Genomic DNA, 18031 nt, shown 5'->3' on the forward strand with positions numbered 1-18031 from the left:
ACTTCCCTGGTAGCTCAGATGGTAAAGCGTCTGCCTACAATGCTGGAGACCCGGGTTCAATCCCTGGGTTGGGAAGATCCCCTGGAGAAGGAAATGGCACCCCACTCCAGTACTCTTGCCTGGAAAATCCCATGGACGGAGGAGCCTGGTAGGCTACAGTCCATGGGGTCGAAAAGAGTCGGACACGGCTGAGCGACTTCACTTCACTTCCTACTCTCTCCTAGGACATACACCAGGGGCTTGCCTCCATGTGCTTCCCCTCCCCACTTGCCATTTTGGCCTTTGGTGAGGATGGTTCCAGGACAAATTTGACAGAAACAAGTTTCCTCTGGACTCCACACAGCAAAGCCAAATAGGAAATGATACTGGCAGCTTCACTTATGAGGCCAGACACTGGAAAGTGCTGACTAGCAGATGGGAACGCAGTCCCTTAGAGGAACTCACAGATCCACCCGGCCACACTGCTTTGCCCTCTCGCCTAGTTCCCTAGGCTGCTTTAGGGTGAGTGAATCAAAAATTCTTCTGTTTGTCTGAAGAACTCAGTTTGTTGTATTGAATTAGACTTCCTGGTGGGTTTTTTTGCTCTATCCTAGTGGAAGCCTCTGGGAGGGAGAAAGAAATTCAAGAGTTTGCTGTGGTTTGATCTGTGTAACTAACCAAGAAAAAGTGTTGGTTTTATCTTTTCTTCATTCTAGATTACCAGTGTGGTTATTTAGTATCTTGTTAATAACCTAGTGCTAAAAATTTAGCGTTACTTGAGAGGGAAAAATGATGAATGAATGAAGACATGAAAAATATATCTTGTTGATATGCATATTGATATTTTATAAATGTATTAAAAGATAGACTTTTGATAAATACAGATCTGGTTTTCATTCCGCCTTCTATGTGTCCTAGCAGAGTGGCTTAGGACTAGTTGGCTAACTCCCTCAAGCATCATTCAATTTCTTCATCATTGAAATGAAGATGATGGTTCCTACCTCAGAGGGATGTTATGTTTGATAAGAAAGGATGTCTATGAAGTGTAAGACATAGAGTGATCAAGCAGAAATACTAGTTCGCTTTCCTTTCTCTTTAACCAATCATTCCCAAGAGAATATAGATTTTTTTTAAGTTTTTGAAATAATAAACAAATGCACTGCAGCATTAAAACAAATGCATTTTGAGCTTAAAACCCTCAAAGAGTTTATAAACTAGTTGGGGACATTAATCGAAGAAGGCAATGGCACCCCACTCCAGTACTGTTGCCTGGAAAATCCCATGGACAGAGGAGCCTGGTAGGCTGCAGTCCATGGGGTTGCGAAGAGTCGGACACGACTGAGCCACTTCACTCTCACGTTTCACTTTCATGCATTGGAGAAGGAAATGGCAACCCACTCCAGTACTCTTGCCTGGAGAATCCCAGGGACGGTGGAGCCTGGTGGGCTGCCATCCAGGGGGTCGCACAGAGTCAGACACGACTGAAGCGACTTAGCAGCAGGGGACATTAATGCTAATTCACATAGAACAATAAAAGAATGTTACAAGCTCATAATTTGATGAAGTGTGTATTTCTGGTTATAAAAATATGATTGTTAAGAAAAAAAAAAGTAAAAATGGACTAGGGTTTTCTGTTAGGCAGGCCTTCTCCTAGAATTTTCTAGGTATTCTGGGGAGTAAGAAATAGATCTGGCTTGAGGTTAATTATGTAAAAATAATAATTTATATTTTTCTATTTAAAAAATGTCTAACTTATACCTGATGAAACTTTTAGGGGTGTTCCAGACAAAGTCCTACTAATCGTCTGAGACCTAGTCCAAACTCTCTTTCAAAAACAAAAATTCTTTTAAGAGCTCATATTAGAATTAACCTTTCCATAAAACTCTCCTATAAATCCCTAACACTTTGTTGCCACTTTATACCTATCATGATGATTACAAAAATAATTTACATGGGCAAATTTCCCCAGGCTTATTCACATTCATTAAAAGAACCATCAAAAATGTATGATGTAAGTAAGAATTCCCAAGTTCCTTCCTGCTCCTGTTTATCAAAGAGGTAGGTACTGTATCAAATAACAAGAATGACTTGAAAATACAAATTCCCCATTTGAAATTCCACATGGAATCAAAACTCCATAGGAAAAACTTCAAACCTAGACTTTTCATCTTGTGTCTTACCTTTAGAAGCAGTTGATGAAACACATTTGCAATTTTTAAAGCATTTTCAAATGACTCATGAATCATGTTCCTTCTTGGCTATCTAATACAAATCCAGGGTGTTATTTACCATCTTTATGGAAACTATTCTTCTGTATCTCTCTGGCCAATTCTTTTGCCACGTACTAAGGGATTTTATGATGCTTTTCCTCTCAAGAATCAGACAAAGTAAGAAGTATACAGAAAGACTGAAAATATCTGGATAAAAAACAAACAAGCTCAGTCAAAATTAAAGAGAAGAACAAAAGAATTTACATATCCTTCCTCTACTATGTGTCAGACATTGTTCAAAACATTTTATGATTAACATTTAATCCTTACAACAGACGTATGGGGTAGGTATAATTGTCTTCTTTTTGAAGATGAAAAAATGAAGTGAGAGAGATGAATTCACTTACCCAATGTCAAAGAGCTGGTGAAAAAAAAAAAAAAAACGTAAAATAAAATTCCTTTATTTAAAGAATTGGCTCACACAATTACTCAGGCTGGTAAATCCAAAACCAATAGGTTGAAACTGGCAGGCTGAAGACCCAGAAAAGAACCTGTGTACCAGTTCAAGAACAAAGGCCTTCTGCTAGTAGAACCCCGTCTAGATCTGAGGAGTTCAGTCTTTTGTTCTTTTCAGGCCTTTAGCTGATTGCATGAGGCTCACTCACACTTCAGAGGGTAATCTGCCTTACTCAAAGTCAGCCACTTTAAATGTTAATCTAATTGAAAGAAACCCTCACAAAAACATCCAGAATAATGTCTGACTACATCTACATATCTGGGCACCATGGCCTACACAAGTTGACATGAAGTTGGCCATCATAACATAAATACATATATACTTTTTCATAAAAGATAGAAGATATTTTGATGGTACCTTGGGGATCATGAGTTGGAATATTTGAAGTTCCTGCTTAAGGGCTAAATATATACAAGGCATTGGGCCAAATTCTGTACTGATCACTGAACATAACTGAAAATTTGGTATCATAAATAAAAGTTGACTATTATTAATGGCTTCACTTGCAATTAGGCTCTTCCTCCTAAAACCTGAGGGTAAACCAAACAAAAAAAGAGATTCATCAAGATTTTCAAATAAAATGATGTGTTTCTACACTTAAGTAATCTATCTATCTGAGAGAATTAGAAATAGCTCTACAGTCTACCCAAGTCTGAGCTGGAAATAGGGCAAACGTGGACAAAGCATTCAGACTTCTTTGTTTTCCAAAAGGACAATGACTAGAACCACAACTCTCCCCACCTCCTGCGTGAAACACACACACACAAGTTATGCACAATGATTTAAAATTAAATTTAAACAAGTTAAAGTGGTGTGATTTCTCCCAGAATGTTATAGGTAGCCCTGGTGATAAATTATCAAAAGCAGGGGATATATTAGACAATCCGCTGGGATGCAGGTAGAAAATATCAGAACCTATCAAATCTTTAATGAGAATGAGTATGTAGTTTTTAGTTTAAAATAAATATCTAAACAATAGTCATATCGACATTTGTCCTTGTGATTATCTACCAATCGTTTGTCACATACAGTATGAAAGGGGACCTAAGGAAGGAGGGAAAGGTGTAGGAGGCCAAGAGGTTGACAATGGCACTCTTCCTTGTTGGTTTCCTGTGTATTGTAGACCACATGTGCCTGGTTCAGTGGATTTATATATCCTGGTTCTGATTTCAAACTAACACTCACAAAATGAACAGATGACTGAAAAAACATATCCTGGCAACGAGGTGAAAGGGTGAATGATGCATGCCCAAATGAACAATGAGAAAACTGTAGAGCTGACACTCATTCGCAGCACAAACTTGTCGGGAACATTATCAAAAATATTGAAATATCAATTTAGCATTACGTTGTATGATTAGCATTATGTTGTACGGTTAACATAAGGTTTTATGTTAATTTTTATGGTTAACATAAAAATACTATTTTTATTTTGTTATTTTTAAAAAAATACTAGTTTTAAACTATTTCATTTTTATTTCATTGTATCAATTGATTGCAAAAGTGGCCACAAATTGTATCCATTCTGTATGCATGTTCCTTTGCAATATGACTACAGTTCCTCCCATGAAGAAGGGAAGTCTATTCTTCTATCCATTGAATCTGCACTGCAGACAATGGGATGGTAGAAATAATTACACAAGGAGAGACTTAAAAAGTGGTTGTCCACTGGGGATTGTTCCCTTGCTGCTCTTTGGCACCGTGAGGCCCCTGCATGTGTAAATAAGCCTAAGTTAGCCTGGTGGATGATGAGGTGTGGCCCAGTCCCCGTAGGAGAGCCAGCTAACTGACAGCGAGGCCGCTGAGCGCCAGCTGACCAGGAAAGCATAGGCAAGACCACCTGAGACCGGAGCAGAACTTTGCAGCTGAGTCCAGTCCACAATGCTAACCCACAATACCAGGAGTTGGTAAATGAAAGACCGCTATTTCAGGCAAGTTAGTTTTGGAATGGTGAGTTATACAGTGAAAGAAACTAACTGATAGAGAAATTAGTACCTAAAAGAGGGTTGCTATGGTAACGAAAACCTAAAACATGTGGCCCTGGGTCTCTGAATTGGGCAGAGACTGAAGAACATTAAGAACCTGGTAGCAAAATCTAGAAAGGATGAACAGACTATTAACGGTCGCTGGAAAAACAGTGAGGAAATTGCTAGAGCAGTCCAGAAAAATGGCAACATGTATCATGTACTTAAAAACAACTGGCCCCCCAGTGGTTGCCTGCAGAAACTTGGAAGATTTTTTAAAATACATATTGCTAATGAATTTATGGGCCTTGTAAAATGATTTTCTGGCAAAATGTTGAAAGTGTCGATTGATTTCACTTAGCTGCCTAGGAAGACAGAAAAGAGCTGAAGAAAGAATTTAGAGGCAATAAACAGGAAATGAGTTTCTTATCACTTTAACCAGTAAAATCCTCCAAGTGAAAGAAACCTGAGATCAAAGATCGTATCACAGTGTGATCATTAAAGCTTTAGTAAGAGATTTGAAAGAATCTAGTTTGAAGGCATCTAGTAGATCCTCTTTAACTGTGAAAAGTTGAGGGGGGGAGGGGAGCGTCTAAGAATTTTAAGGCTGCTATCCCACAACACACTGACACACCCACATAATTCGACTTCTAAAGAATTGTGGATGTGGCTTTCCTTGCACTGAATAGACTCCAGTCAGCTTCAGAGACAAACCACAAAGTTTCAAGAGTTGTACTAATGAACCACGTACTTGGGTCAAAGATATTAGATTGCTTAGATTACAAAATATGAGTCTTATGTTAAAGGAACAAAGTCTCGGAAGACAGCCAAGAGCTAAGCTAAGATAACTAAGATAGAGCTAAGAGACTTGGAGGAGAGTGATGCAGGGAGATGAAACTAGACTTAATCCAGAAATATATCCACCCCCAGAATGGGCAGACCTAGTAACAAACGTCCTATTGGATCTCAGAACTGCTGTAAACCAGTGGCTGCTATGTCTTTCAGATACCTCCCCTTTGTGATGGCAGTGTTTCCTGTAGCGACCCTGTCTGCCCAATCACATACATTACTGGGTGTGCTGAGGGCAGATAATCAGTCTCTTTTAGATCATATGTTGCCAGAACAAGCAATGTATGATCTAAAAAGCCACAAGCTCTGAGGAGCCTCATCTGATCTGATTTAGATCACAAGATTCCACACTAGCCTGATGCCGTAATGAGATGAGATTTGGGGGATCTTACACATAGATGAAATGGTAATTTTTTCCAAAGGATAGACTACTAGATTGCAAAAGTGGCTATAATACCTTGTAGCTTCTTCCATCAGGAGATGTCTGTTTTTCCACCCTTTGAATCTAGACAGATATTATGACTTATTTCACCATTTGTGTGCAACAGAATTGATACCACACCAATATAAGGCACCTTTCATTTCATAAACAAAATGAAAAGACAACCTACAGAATAGGAGAAAATATTTGCAAATAATGTGACCAACAAGGGCTTAACATCCAAAATAGACAACTCATAAAACTCAATAACAAAGAAATTTAAAACAAAGTTAAAAATTGGGCAGATGGCCAAAATAGACATTTCTCCAAAGAAGACATACACTCTGGGCATGTATCTGGAAAAGATGAAAACTAATTTCGAAAGATACATGCACCTTGATGTTCATAGCAGCACTGAGACATGGAAACAACCCAAATGCCCATCAATAAACAACTAGTTTCAGAAGATGTGAGATCTATCTATCTATCTATCTATCTATCTATAGATATGATACATACACACACACACAATGGACTGTTACTCAGCCATAAAAAGAAATGAAATATTGCCATTTGTTACAACATGAATGGACCTAGAGATTATTATATTACTAAGTGAAGTAAGTCAGACAAAGATATATGATATTACTTACATGTAATCTAAAAAATAGTACAAACGAATCTATATACAAACAGAAACGAACTCACAGACATAGAAAACAAACTTACAGTCACCAAAGGAGAAAGGGAGGAGGCAGGGGAAAATTAGGAATGTGTGATTAATAGATACAAACCATGACATATCATTTAGGTAAACAACAAGGACTTACTGAATAGCCCAAGGAACTATATTCAATATCTTATAATAACCTATAATGGAAAATAATCTGAAAAATCTATATGTATATATAATTGAGTCACTTTTTGTACACCCCAAATTAACACAATATTGTAAATCAACTATACTTCAATTAAAACAAAAACAACGTAAGCTTTTTAAAATATTTTATTTATTTTAATTGGAGGAAATTGCTTTATAATGTCATGTTGCTTTCTGCCATACATCAGCATGAATCAACCATACATATGTCCCCTCCTTCTTGAACCTCCCTCCCACCTCCCACCCCACCCTACCCCTCCAGATTGTCACAGAGCAACAGGTTGAGCTCCTTGTTTTGTATAGAAACTTCCCATTAGCTATCTGTTTTACTTATGGTAATGGGTATATTTCAATGCTACTCTCTCAATTCATCCTGCCCTCTCCTGCCCCTGCTGTGTCCATAAGTGTGTTCTCTATGTCTGCATCTCTATTCCTGCCTTGCAAATAGGTTCATCAGTACCATTTTTCTAGATTCCATATATATGAATTAATATATGATATTTGAAAAACAATTTAAACTTTATGAAATAAAGCATAAGGTATATTTCATGTTTCTCTGAGATGTCAAGGAAACTAAGGTATCCATAAAAACCAACATCAGAGTAAAAGTAAAAATGGGCTTCCCTGGTAGCTCAGTTGGTAAAGAATCCGCCTACAATACAAGAGACCCTGGTTCGATTCCTGGGTTGGGAAGATCCGCTAGAGAAGGGATAGGCTACCCACCCCAGCATTCTTGGGCTTCCCTTGTGGCTCAGCTGGTAAAGAATCCACCTGCAATGCAGGAGACCTGGGTTCTATCCCTGGGGTGGGAAGATGCCCTGGAGGAGGGAAAGGCTGCCCACTCCAGTATTCTGGCCTAGCAAATTTCATGGACTGTATAGTCTATGGGGTCGCAAAGAGTCAGACACGCCTGAGCAACTTTCAGAAAGTAAAAGTGGAAAACCTGAGTGGTAATCAAGAACAAAACCTAGCATTTCTCTGAGGCCATCTCCAGAAACCCTGGTGGCTTTGAGTTTCAGTTTTCATGTCTGGTTAATTCTGGTGACACATAACAATGCTCAGGGACCTCCGAGACTGAGAGTTTACTTGGATCACATCCTGCATTGCCTAGGCCCTGTGGGCAAATAATGGCCCTCCAAAGACGTCCATGCCACTGTCTCCTAAACCTGTAAGTTGTTACATGGCAAAAGGAAACTAAGGCTGCAGCAGGAATTAAAATTGCTAATCAGCCCACTTGAAGGTAGACTGTCCTAGCTTATCCAGTGGATCCAGTGTAATCACAGGGCTTTTTAAGTGTGGAAGAGGGAGACAGAAGTTAGAGTCAGAAAGGGATTTAAAGATGTTATGCTGCTGACTTCAAAGGCAGAGGAAAGGGCTATGACTCAAGGAATGTCTATGGCCTCTAGAAGCTGCAAGAGGCAAGAAAACCGATTCTCTCACACAGACAGAAGCAGTGGAGCCCTGCTGATATCTTGAGTTTACCTCAATGAGCCTCTTCAGATTTCTGACCTCCAGAACTGTGACTTTTTAAACCATGAAGTTGGTGATTATTTGTTACAACAGCAACAGAAAAGTAATACAAGCCCTAAAGGGATAATATATTTCTAGAACATTCTCAAACAAGATTAAACATTTTCAAAATAAGATTATGCCTATGGAGATGACAGAATAATTTCTATAATAAATGTTAAAAATGAAATACCAACATATTCAACCCACTCAGGAATTTAACAGACAGACTCTTAACTTTTTGAATTGGATTTAATCAAATGAAAGGTGTTATTTGCCTCGGGGAAAATCAAAGCAAGTTTCTTCAACAATTATATTTACTGAAAAGGAAAGAGCTGCCTCACCATAAGTCTGAAACATGAAAATGACTTCAGTCCTTCTGCTGAATTCAAAGCCCTAAGTAGAAATAGATGCCCCTGTCTGAAGCTGTTTCCTTCCTAGTGTTTTGGATGATTTGCTCTTCTGCCCTAATTGGAAGAAGTGGGTTTTATAAGTGAAGTACAGTGGACCTTGGTGTCTGCGGGGGATTGGCTCCAAGAGCCCAGAAGACACTGGATCTGCAGATGTTCAAGTCCTTTATATAAGACAGTCTATGACAGTCAGCCCTCTGTAGAGGCAGGTGCAGAGGACCCACTACCAATGATTCCAATTTCATGGCATTCAAAATATGAATCATGAGGGTTATTTTGGGGCACACTGTACATATAGGAAATGCAGCAGACCCATAAGTTCCCAGAGTGAGAGCCCAGTACTGCTTCTGTCTCTAGCCTTTTCATCTCCTTTAAACTCCACAGGCATTTGCTACTACAGCAGTAACCTCAGAGTTTAATATTTTCCTTTCAGAGTTCTGTCCTGTGTTTTAGAACACTTTTGCTAAAGAAAAACTTTTACAGGGGTGTGTGTGTAGTTACTTCAAAAACATTTGAAGCAAAGATAAATTAACTGGCTGGGTTGAAAGGGATTCAGTGTTGGGGAGAAAGGAGCTGAAGATAGGATGCAACCAAGAGAACAGAATACTGGCTTTATCCAAAGCTAAGAAACAGCAAATTGTATTCCTCCTTAATGCCCTTACCCTTGACTTCTATCCCTTGCTAAGTACTCAGGAACTAATACTGAGCCCTGGCAGCCTTATATCCTGCACACCTAATCTGCATACCCCTATCAGAATGTAATTTCTTTTTAACAACCTCACATCTCATCAAGACTCAACTGTTATGATTTTTTCATTCTCCTGCTTCCATGCTAGTTCTTACCAGGAAGGAGCTCACAAACTAACCCATGTGTGATAGTGCACATACAAGATTCTGGTATTTTCCTTCCCACACAGAAGTGGGTGATACCTCAGACTACTCAGTTTATCTCCTCCAGGAATCCATCCACCCAAGGAGTATCTTCTCTGTCCTTGTCAAATTAGTTTATGGAATTGACGTTGAAAGGTGGCAATAAAGGTAGAACCTGAGCTATGGGAGGAGAAAGAAAAGATATTATCTTCAAAATAAAGAGAGAAAACAATTTTGGAAATTTAGAGTAAATGTAAAGTGCTTGAATGGTGCGGGTACCAGATAAGTGGGGAAAAAGTAAGAGTTATCACTGGGGAGGGTTAAAAAAATCAACCTTAATGCATTTCTAAAAGCATGAAAATTAAAACCCAACTCCATTTTTACGCCTAATGAATATTTGATCTGTGCTTTTATGAATGAGACTATACAGAGACTGGGGTGTGTGCTCACTCGCTCAGTCGTGTCCAGCCCTTTTGCATAAGCTGCTTGTATATTTTGGAGACTCAGTCTTTGTCAGCTACTTTGTTTGCAATTATTTTCTCCCATTCTGAGAGTTGTCTTTTCATCTTGTTTATAGTTTGCTTTGCTGTGCAAAAACTTTTAAATTTAATTGGGTCCTATTTGTTTATTTTCGCTTTTATTTCCATTACAAATAGGAGGTGGGTCAAACAGGATCTTGCTATGATTTAAGCCAAACAGTATTCTACTTATGTTTTCCTCTGTTTTATAGTTTCTGGCCTTACATTTGAGTCTTTAATCCATTTTGAGTTTATTTTTGTGTGTGGTGTTAGGAAGTGTCCTAATTTCATTCTCTTACACATAGCTGTCCTTTTCCCAGCACCACTTACTGAAGAGGCTGTCTTTTTACCATTGTATATTCTTAATTCCTTTGTCAAAGATAAGGTGACTGTAGGGTGCCTGGGTTTATCTATGGGCTTTCTATCTTGTTCCATTGGTCTATATTTCTATTTTTGTGCCAGTACCATCCTTGATGACTGTAGCTTTGTAGTATAGTCTGAAGTCACGAAGGTTGATTCCTCCAGCTCCATTTTTTCTTTCTCAAGATTGCTTTGGCTATTCAGGATCTTTTGTGTTTCCATACAAATTGTGAAATTTTTCATTCTAGTTCTGTGAAAAATGCCATTGGTGATTTGATAGGAATTGCACTGAATCTGTCGATTGCTTTGGGTGACTTTTCTAGTAGCGGAGCTAGTAAAAAATCCACCTGCAAGGCAGGAAACCCCAGTTAGATTCCTGGGTTGGGAAGATCCACTGGAGAAGGGGTAGGCTACCCACTCCTGTATTCTTGGGTTTCCCTTGTGGCTCAGCTGGTAAAGAGTCTGCCTGCAATACAGAAGACCAGGATTTGATCCCTGGGTTGGGAAGATCCCCTGGAGAAGGGAAAGGCCACCCACTCCAATATTCTAGCCTGAAGAATTCCAAGAACTATATAGTCCATGGGGTCGCAAAGAGTCAGACACAACTGAGTGGCTTTCACTTCCACTTTGGGTAGTAGTGTCGTTTTCATAATATTGACTCTTCCAATCCAAGAACATGATGTACAATGCACACACATTCACACATATGTATTAAATATATGCAGCAGGCGCTGTCCTAAGCTCTTTACAGATATCACCAGATTTAATTCTCAGCCTTGTAAAGGTAGGCTTTCAAATCTCCATTTTATAAATGGAGAAACTAAAGCTCAAGAAAGTAAAGTTCCCTCTCAGAACTCACAGAGGTCACATAACAAGCAGCTATTAGACCCAGAAGATGAATTCATTATGCTCTCAATCCCCACTAATACTATTTCCCTTCTTATGGACAGAGTAAATATTAGAAAATGAGTGGTTATATCAAGCACTTGTCATCAACTCCATTTTGTACCTAAGGGAGTTGGGATCTGTGTGTGTGTGTGTGTGTGTGTGTGTGTGTTTAATTTAGCTGCTCTGCACGGCTTGCAGGATCTTAGTTCCCTCACCAGGGATTGAGACTAGGCCCCCCGCCCCCCCCCACCCCAGTGAAAGTTCCCACTGTTGTACTGACTACTGGGCCATCAGGGAATTCCCGAAACTGGGATTTAGACAAGCTAAATGAGTTATCTAAGATCACAGAGTTTGTTAGAGGCCCAAACTGGAAAATTTTTACTTCAGTCTTCTATAATTCAAGAAATCCACAATATAGTAGTCACATAAAAAGGATAATACACTTTCTTTGTTCATCCAAGTTAGGGATAAAGTGGCTAGTATAAATGGTAAGGGTTTTCATTTTCTCCAGATAAAATATATAGATGAATTTTACTTTTTTTTTTTTCTGTCTTGGTCCAAAGTCATTAGCTAAAAGTTCATATTTTAATAAAGAAATGCTTGCACACTTAAACATGCATGTAGAAACTGGCATTTTAATCCTCAAAAATTTTTATATAAAGGATTTCATAACAGCAAAGAAAAAAACAAAGAAAAAAGAAAAAAACCTTCCTCACTCAAGGTTTCTTTGTTAATGAGTCAAAATAGACAAAATCTGGAAGAGTTTCACTTATGTGCTGGTCAGATCGTCACAATTTTCTTTCACTGTTTAAAGTCAGCCTTTCAGTCACAGTCTCTAAATGAAGTGTGGTTCTATCCTGAGCTTCTCAATATATAACCTCCTGGGAAGTATCTTGTACTGGGTTGCTAGAGGCTTTCTTTATTCAATTTTACATCTTCAATATACATAACCTTCCCCTGATGAGCTAAAGGCCATTCATAAAGTTACTGAAAACAGATCAGAATGAATTGTTACCTTTACTTACACCTTTTAAAGCTACCATTTCAGCAAGAATCTCCAAATTCTCTATTCATTATTCATGGGTCCTCATTATTCCGAGAAACAGATCATCTGTTTTCATCTTCCTTCGTGGACTCTCCCCTTGCTCTCATGGGCCACACGAGGGGTTCACCACTGTTTCTAACGACACACAACACTCCGGTTTCTTCTCTCATCTTTACTCCCAGCCAGTGTTGTCTACCAATGAATGATACTCACCTCAGTGTACCATGACCTCAGAAACCTGCCCACAGCCACCTCCCTGCCTCTGTTATGGTTATTCACCCTTCTGCTTCTTGTATTTATAGAGAAGGATATCTGTGCCTCTCCTGTAGTACGAGTTTCTATTAAATTTGCTTGTGTGTCTGGAGCATGAACTCCGTAATGGCAGAGATCTGTTTTTCATCCTTGCTTCCCCTGCACTAAGATCAGGGTCTGACGTGACATAGGCGGGTCTGTAGAACTATTGGATACAAACTGTTTGCTGGGCCAGTCCACGTCACTACGTTACATTCCTCCCAAACCTGCACGAGGCAGGAAGAAAAAAAGAAAGGCAGGCCCCGCCAAGGGCCGCAAAATAAATTTACAATTATTGATAAACTGGATGCTATAAGGCATGGGACTCTTAGAATAGGTCCAGAGGGAACAGCTCATAATCTTGAAAACAAGATATGATCCTGGGGTCAGAAAACCGACCCCAGACTGTTTCTCAACTGGCATCTCAGAGTCACATGTTTTACATATCTGGTGGAAAATCTATAGATAAGTATGTTAGTCTTAGTAACTGATTTGTTATGATAACTATTTCCTAATTACTCAATGGTTAATGATCATTTTGTTCTTTGGCCCTGAAGGCCACATGAGTTATAGTTTAATTCCCGCACATTCTTTCATTCATGACTGTAAGTAAAATAAAGCTGGCTTGGATTCAGTTTCGGCACCTTCACCTTGGAGTGGTGTTGGTCCCCGATCTTCACTTTTCTCTGAATTCTTGTGTCTTGTTTCTTATTCTCTAACAGTATCGCGCTTTTGGAAACCCTGCTTGTCGAGCTGATCTCGGCACAAACCAAAGCTTCTTAGTCTAATAGAAAGAGGGAAACATGGGATCCATTCTCTGCTGCTGCTGCTGCTGCTAAGTCGCTTCAGTCATGTCCGACTCTTTGGGACCCCATGAATTGCAGCACGCCAGGCCTCCCTGTCCATCACCAATCCTGGAGTTTGCTCAAACTCAGGTCCATCGAGTCGGTGATGCCATCCAGCCATCTCATCCTCTGTCGGCCCCTTCTCCTCCTGCCCTCAATCCCTCCCAGCATCAGAGTCTTTTCCAATAAGTCAACTCTTTGCATGAGGTGACCAAAGTACTGGAGTTTTAGCTTTAGCATCAGTCCTTCCAAAGAACACCCAGGACTGATCTTTAGAATGGACTGGTTGGATCTCCTTGCAGTCCAAGGGACTCTCAAGAGTCTTCTCCAACACCACAGTTCAAAAGCATCAATTCTTCAGCACTCAGCTTTCTTCACAGCCCAACTCTCACATCCATACCTGACCACTGGGAAAACCATAGCCTTGACTTAGACGGACCTTTGTTGGCAAAGTAATGTCTCTGCTTTTTAATATGCTGTCTAGGTTGGTCATAACTTTCCTTCCAAGGAGTAAGCGTCTTTTAATTTCATGGCTGCAATCACCATCTGCAGTGACTTTGGAGTCCCAAAAATATAGTTTGCCACTATTTCCACTGTTTCCCCATCTATTTGCCATGAAGTGATGGGGCTGGATGCCATGATTATTTAAAGTTTCAGCATCTGTTTTCTGTGAGAGTTTTGGAAAAGTAATAAGCAGTGCATTGAAAATATATAAAATGCCTATCGTTGTAACACAATGCTATACACATTGTAGCAGTATGTAACACAATCCAGTGAAGTGTGACTGCTATAACTATTTTGTTCTTGTGGCCCTTGGTGACCACACCCCTACTAAAGGGTGTGTGTGTGCACGTCACACACCTAGCTGGAGAGGACAACTCTCACCTGGTCAGCATGATGTGTTCTTTAGAAAATTTCCTGGCCCTCACTTCCCACTGGGATCATTCACCAATCAATGCCACTGTTTAATCTTGCCATAATCCCTGTGTCCTTACTTCAGTGATAGTCATAACCTATGGAGGTTATATTTTTCTTTCTTTGGAGATTTTTTTGTTCTGACATGTTTGCTATTTTGTGGTGGTTTAATCACTAAGTCATACCCAACCCTTGCAACCCCAGGGACTGTAGCCTGCCAGGCTCCTCTGTCCATGAAATTTCCCAGGCCAGAATACTGGAGTGGGTTGCCATTTCCTTCTTCAGGGGATCTTCTCAAACCAGGGATAGAACATGGGTCTCCTGCATTGTAGGCGGATTCTTTACTGACTGAGCCACCAGGGAAACCTGTTTGCTATTTTACACTAAAATATTCTGTACACTTATAAAAGAATCACACTTTAAAATATAGGAAGTATTCTCTTTTTAGAACCAGCCCTTGAGCACTCACTAAATGCTGAAACTTAAATTTTCTTATCATTAAAAATATACAGTAGCACTCTATGTATTAATATATATCTCCCTGTCATACAAAGTGAAGAAGTTTCTTTGCTTTGAACTGAGAGATACTTTAGTTAAAAGCATCAGTTGTTAGGAAACCTTACTTGCTTTCACAATACAAAGAACCATCTGGCCTCCGGTAGTTTAGATGGTTTGATAACAGATCACTGGCTAAATGTTGAGGGCAAGAGAATGACCATTTATTGCCGCTGCCAGATCAGAGAAGAGTGTCTGTCATAAAACAGGTAAGAAAACTCTAAGATTGAAGGTCTCTTCACCAGGACCCAGCTAGTATTGGGGCTAGCAGAATTTGGACCTAGGCCTGACTGACTAAAACCCTAGAATCTTGCGCCTAAAGTCCGCGATCATTTTATCATTGCAGGATGCAGTGTGTGAATGATCCTTCTAACATGTTGTCCGGCTGCCATCCCTCCTACCACAAAGTACAAAACCTATAACCTATTCCCCTTCTCATGCAATATGGGTAGCCCAATTTGTCACTCTACTAGAACTACAGAAGAAAGGGAGGGCTTAAAAGAAATCATCCCCCCAAAAGAAATTTCCACCATCTCAAGAATATTTGGAGCTAATTGGAATCTAGAAAGGCAGGTGGTGTTTTGTACATCTGCAGATAACAGTGACCCTAGTAAACCATTTCCTAGAAATAATTTTTTGGTGCTTATCTGGAAGTGAGTGGTTTTGTTTGGTTGTGTTTTGTTTATGGATGGTTGGTTTAGGGAGGGATGAATAATTTTATAGTTATGGGATTAGGGTTAGAGTTAAATCCCCTCCTCAGGTTCGTCAGACCAGTTGGAAGAAATGAGCTTGTCAGTTGCAGACAGTTATTTTCAGGCTGTAGAAACTGTAGAAGGAATTTGAGGCAATCCATTATTTTCCAGATCTGAGGTCCCTCTGCCAAACTTCTTTCTGGCTAACACTCTAATTTCCCTTGGGGTTTTCCTTCTATAACAAGATGTCTTTGTTTTGATTTAGCCTAGGACTAGGCTGGGGTCTTAGGGAGGAAAAGACTTTAAACAATTTGCATTTGAAATGAGGAAGTGGAAAAAAAAAAAGAAACAAAAAACCAATGTTGTGGCAAAGGCAGCTGTTTCCTACAGAACCTTGATAACTTGCAGCTGTTCACTGTCCTTTGAAACCAGTGGAAACTGGCTTCCACGCTGGCCTTGCCTGCTGCTTCTCCAGCCTCCTTCACCTGTCCAATAGCTCTGACTTCCCCACTGTCATTTCCCCTGCAAGGTGACATCCTGGGATACATGTGTGAGCTCTGGTACAACTCAATCAGTTCTTCACTCACTTATGAGCAAAGTTATGCTTTTCTTACAATGGCGATGACAGATGACACTTTACAAATACTCCCTCGTATAATCCTCAGAGTTCCCCAGTGAGGAAGACTGTATTATTATCCTCATTTCATCGAAGAGGAAAGCAAGACTTCAGCCTTGTGTCCAAGTTGTTTTTCTAACTCCAAGGTCTGCTATCTGAACCAAAGGGTTTCAAAATATCTTCCTATCAGCAGAGTGCTTGTCAGGAGCAGAGATTTCCAGGCAGCCAGCTCAGAGATCCTAACTGAGTAAATGTGGAGTGAAGCCCAGTAATCTGTTTTCAACAGACATCTCTGATGAAGGCAGGGTTTCAATCTTCCCAGTGAGCTTCTCCATTTTTATATACCCTGCTTGGCACAGCCCCATCACATGTCTCATTTCTGATTAATCACTCCCTCTGGTTTCTCAGAGCACACAGCTCTCATGGACAGTACAGCAGGAACCACGGTGTGTGTTAAAATTAGCTGGTTTTATTTCTGTCTCCCTGACTAGCTGGGAGCTACTTCATGTCCAGAATACTGTTTCTTTTTGATTTCCTCTTCCTGAATTGCTCCCTCCGCTGATCTTTACATAGCTGGGTTCTCTTCATTACTGGGGCTTCAACTTAAAAGTTCCCTTCTCAGAGAACCTTTTATAATAGTCTTAAGAATTTAAGTCAGAAGCCCACCAGTAACTCACTGTTGTATCACTCAATGTTCATGTAGCGCAGAGCACAGGGCTTGGCGTAGTAACTGTTCAGTTAGAATTCTTGATAGATTATCCAAAGGTAAATTAAGTACATTCTTAGGGCACCAGGAGAAGAGGTACCCTATTTTTCTTTTTAATAGAGGTTGGCATATAATTATATTTATAAACTTTAGAAGTCAAGTGCCCAAAACAAAAACAGGCTCTTGCTGATCTCTTCCACATATATTATGGCTTAGAATTATTTTATATTGGATTATTTATTGAAAATGAGCTCTGTAGCATGTGGGGCCTTTGAATCTCTAAAGGCTTTACCTTGGCACTGGTATATATTTAATATATTTGTCTTCCAAAACATTTTGAAAATAAATTTGGCAGATATTATTATCCAGTCCCATGTTAAAGAGCACACTGCTCTCCCCAAATCTTCATGTGTTCACCAACCAGGAAGCTCTCTGAACCCTATCTTGTTGGGCTTTTACAGTAGGCACGATTGATTAAATGATTGGCCAATGGTTGATTAAATGACTTAATTCACCCTCCAGTCTCTCTCCCCTTCGGGGAGGTCTGGGAATGAATCCAAAAGTTCCATCCCTCTAACCGCAGAGTCAAACACCCTCTTCCAACACCACAAGAGAAAATTCTACACATGGACATCACCAGATGGTCAACACCAAAATCAGATTGATTATATTCTTTGCAACCAAAGATGGAGAAACTCTATACAGTCAGCAAAAACAAGACTGGGAGCTGACTGTGGCTCAGATCATGAACTCCTTATTGCCAAATTCAGATTTAAATTGAAGAAGATAGGGAAAACCACTGGACCATTCAGGTATGACCTAAATCAAATCCCTTATGATTATACAGTGGAAGTGAGAAATAGATTTAAGGGACTAGATCTGATAGACTGCCTGATAAATTATGGACAGAGGTTTGTGATACTGTACAAGAGACAGGGATCAAGACCATCCCCAAGAAAAGAAATGCAAAAAAGCAAAATGGCTATCTGAG

At 39.7% G+C, this 18031-nt stretch overlaps 1 protein-coding gene across 2 annotated transcripts in view; it reads left to right on the forward strand.

The window, feature by feature from the left end:
• Positions 1-409: 409 nt before the first annotated feature.
• Positions 410-18031, forward strand: part of ST3GAL6 (ST3 beta-galactoside alpha-2,3-sialyltransferase 6) — a 138822-nt gene continuing 121200 nt past the window's right edge. For both annotated transcript variants that reach the window (XM_060416534.1, XM_060416533.1), the window contains exon 1: positions 410-501. The gene's annotated coding sequence lies outside the window, so the exon portion shown is untranslated. The remainder of the gene's footprint in view (positions 502-18031) is intronic.

The sequence above is a fragment of the Ovis aries genome, chromosome 1 (assembly GCF_016772045.2).
Source record: "Ovis aries strain OAR_USU_Benz2616 breed Rambouillet chromosome 1, ARS-UI_Ramb_v3.0, whole genome shotgun sequence".
Classification (NCBI taxonomy): domain Eukaryota; kingdom Metazoa; phylum Chordata; class Mammalia; order Artiodactyla; family Bovidae; genus Ovis; species Ovis aries.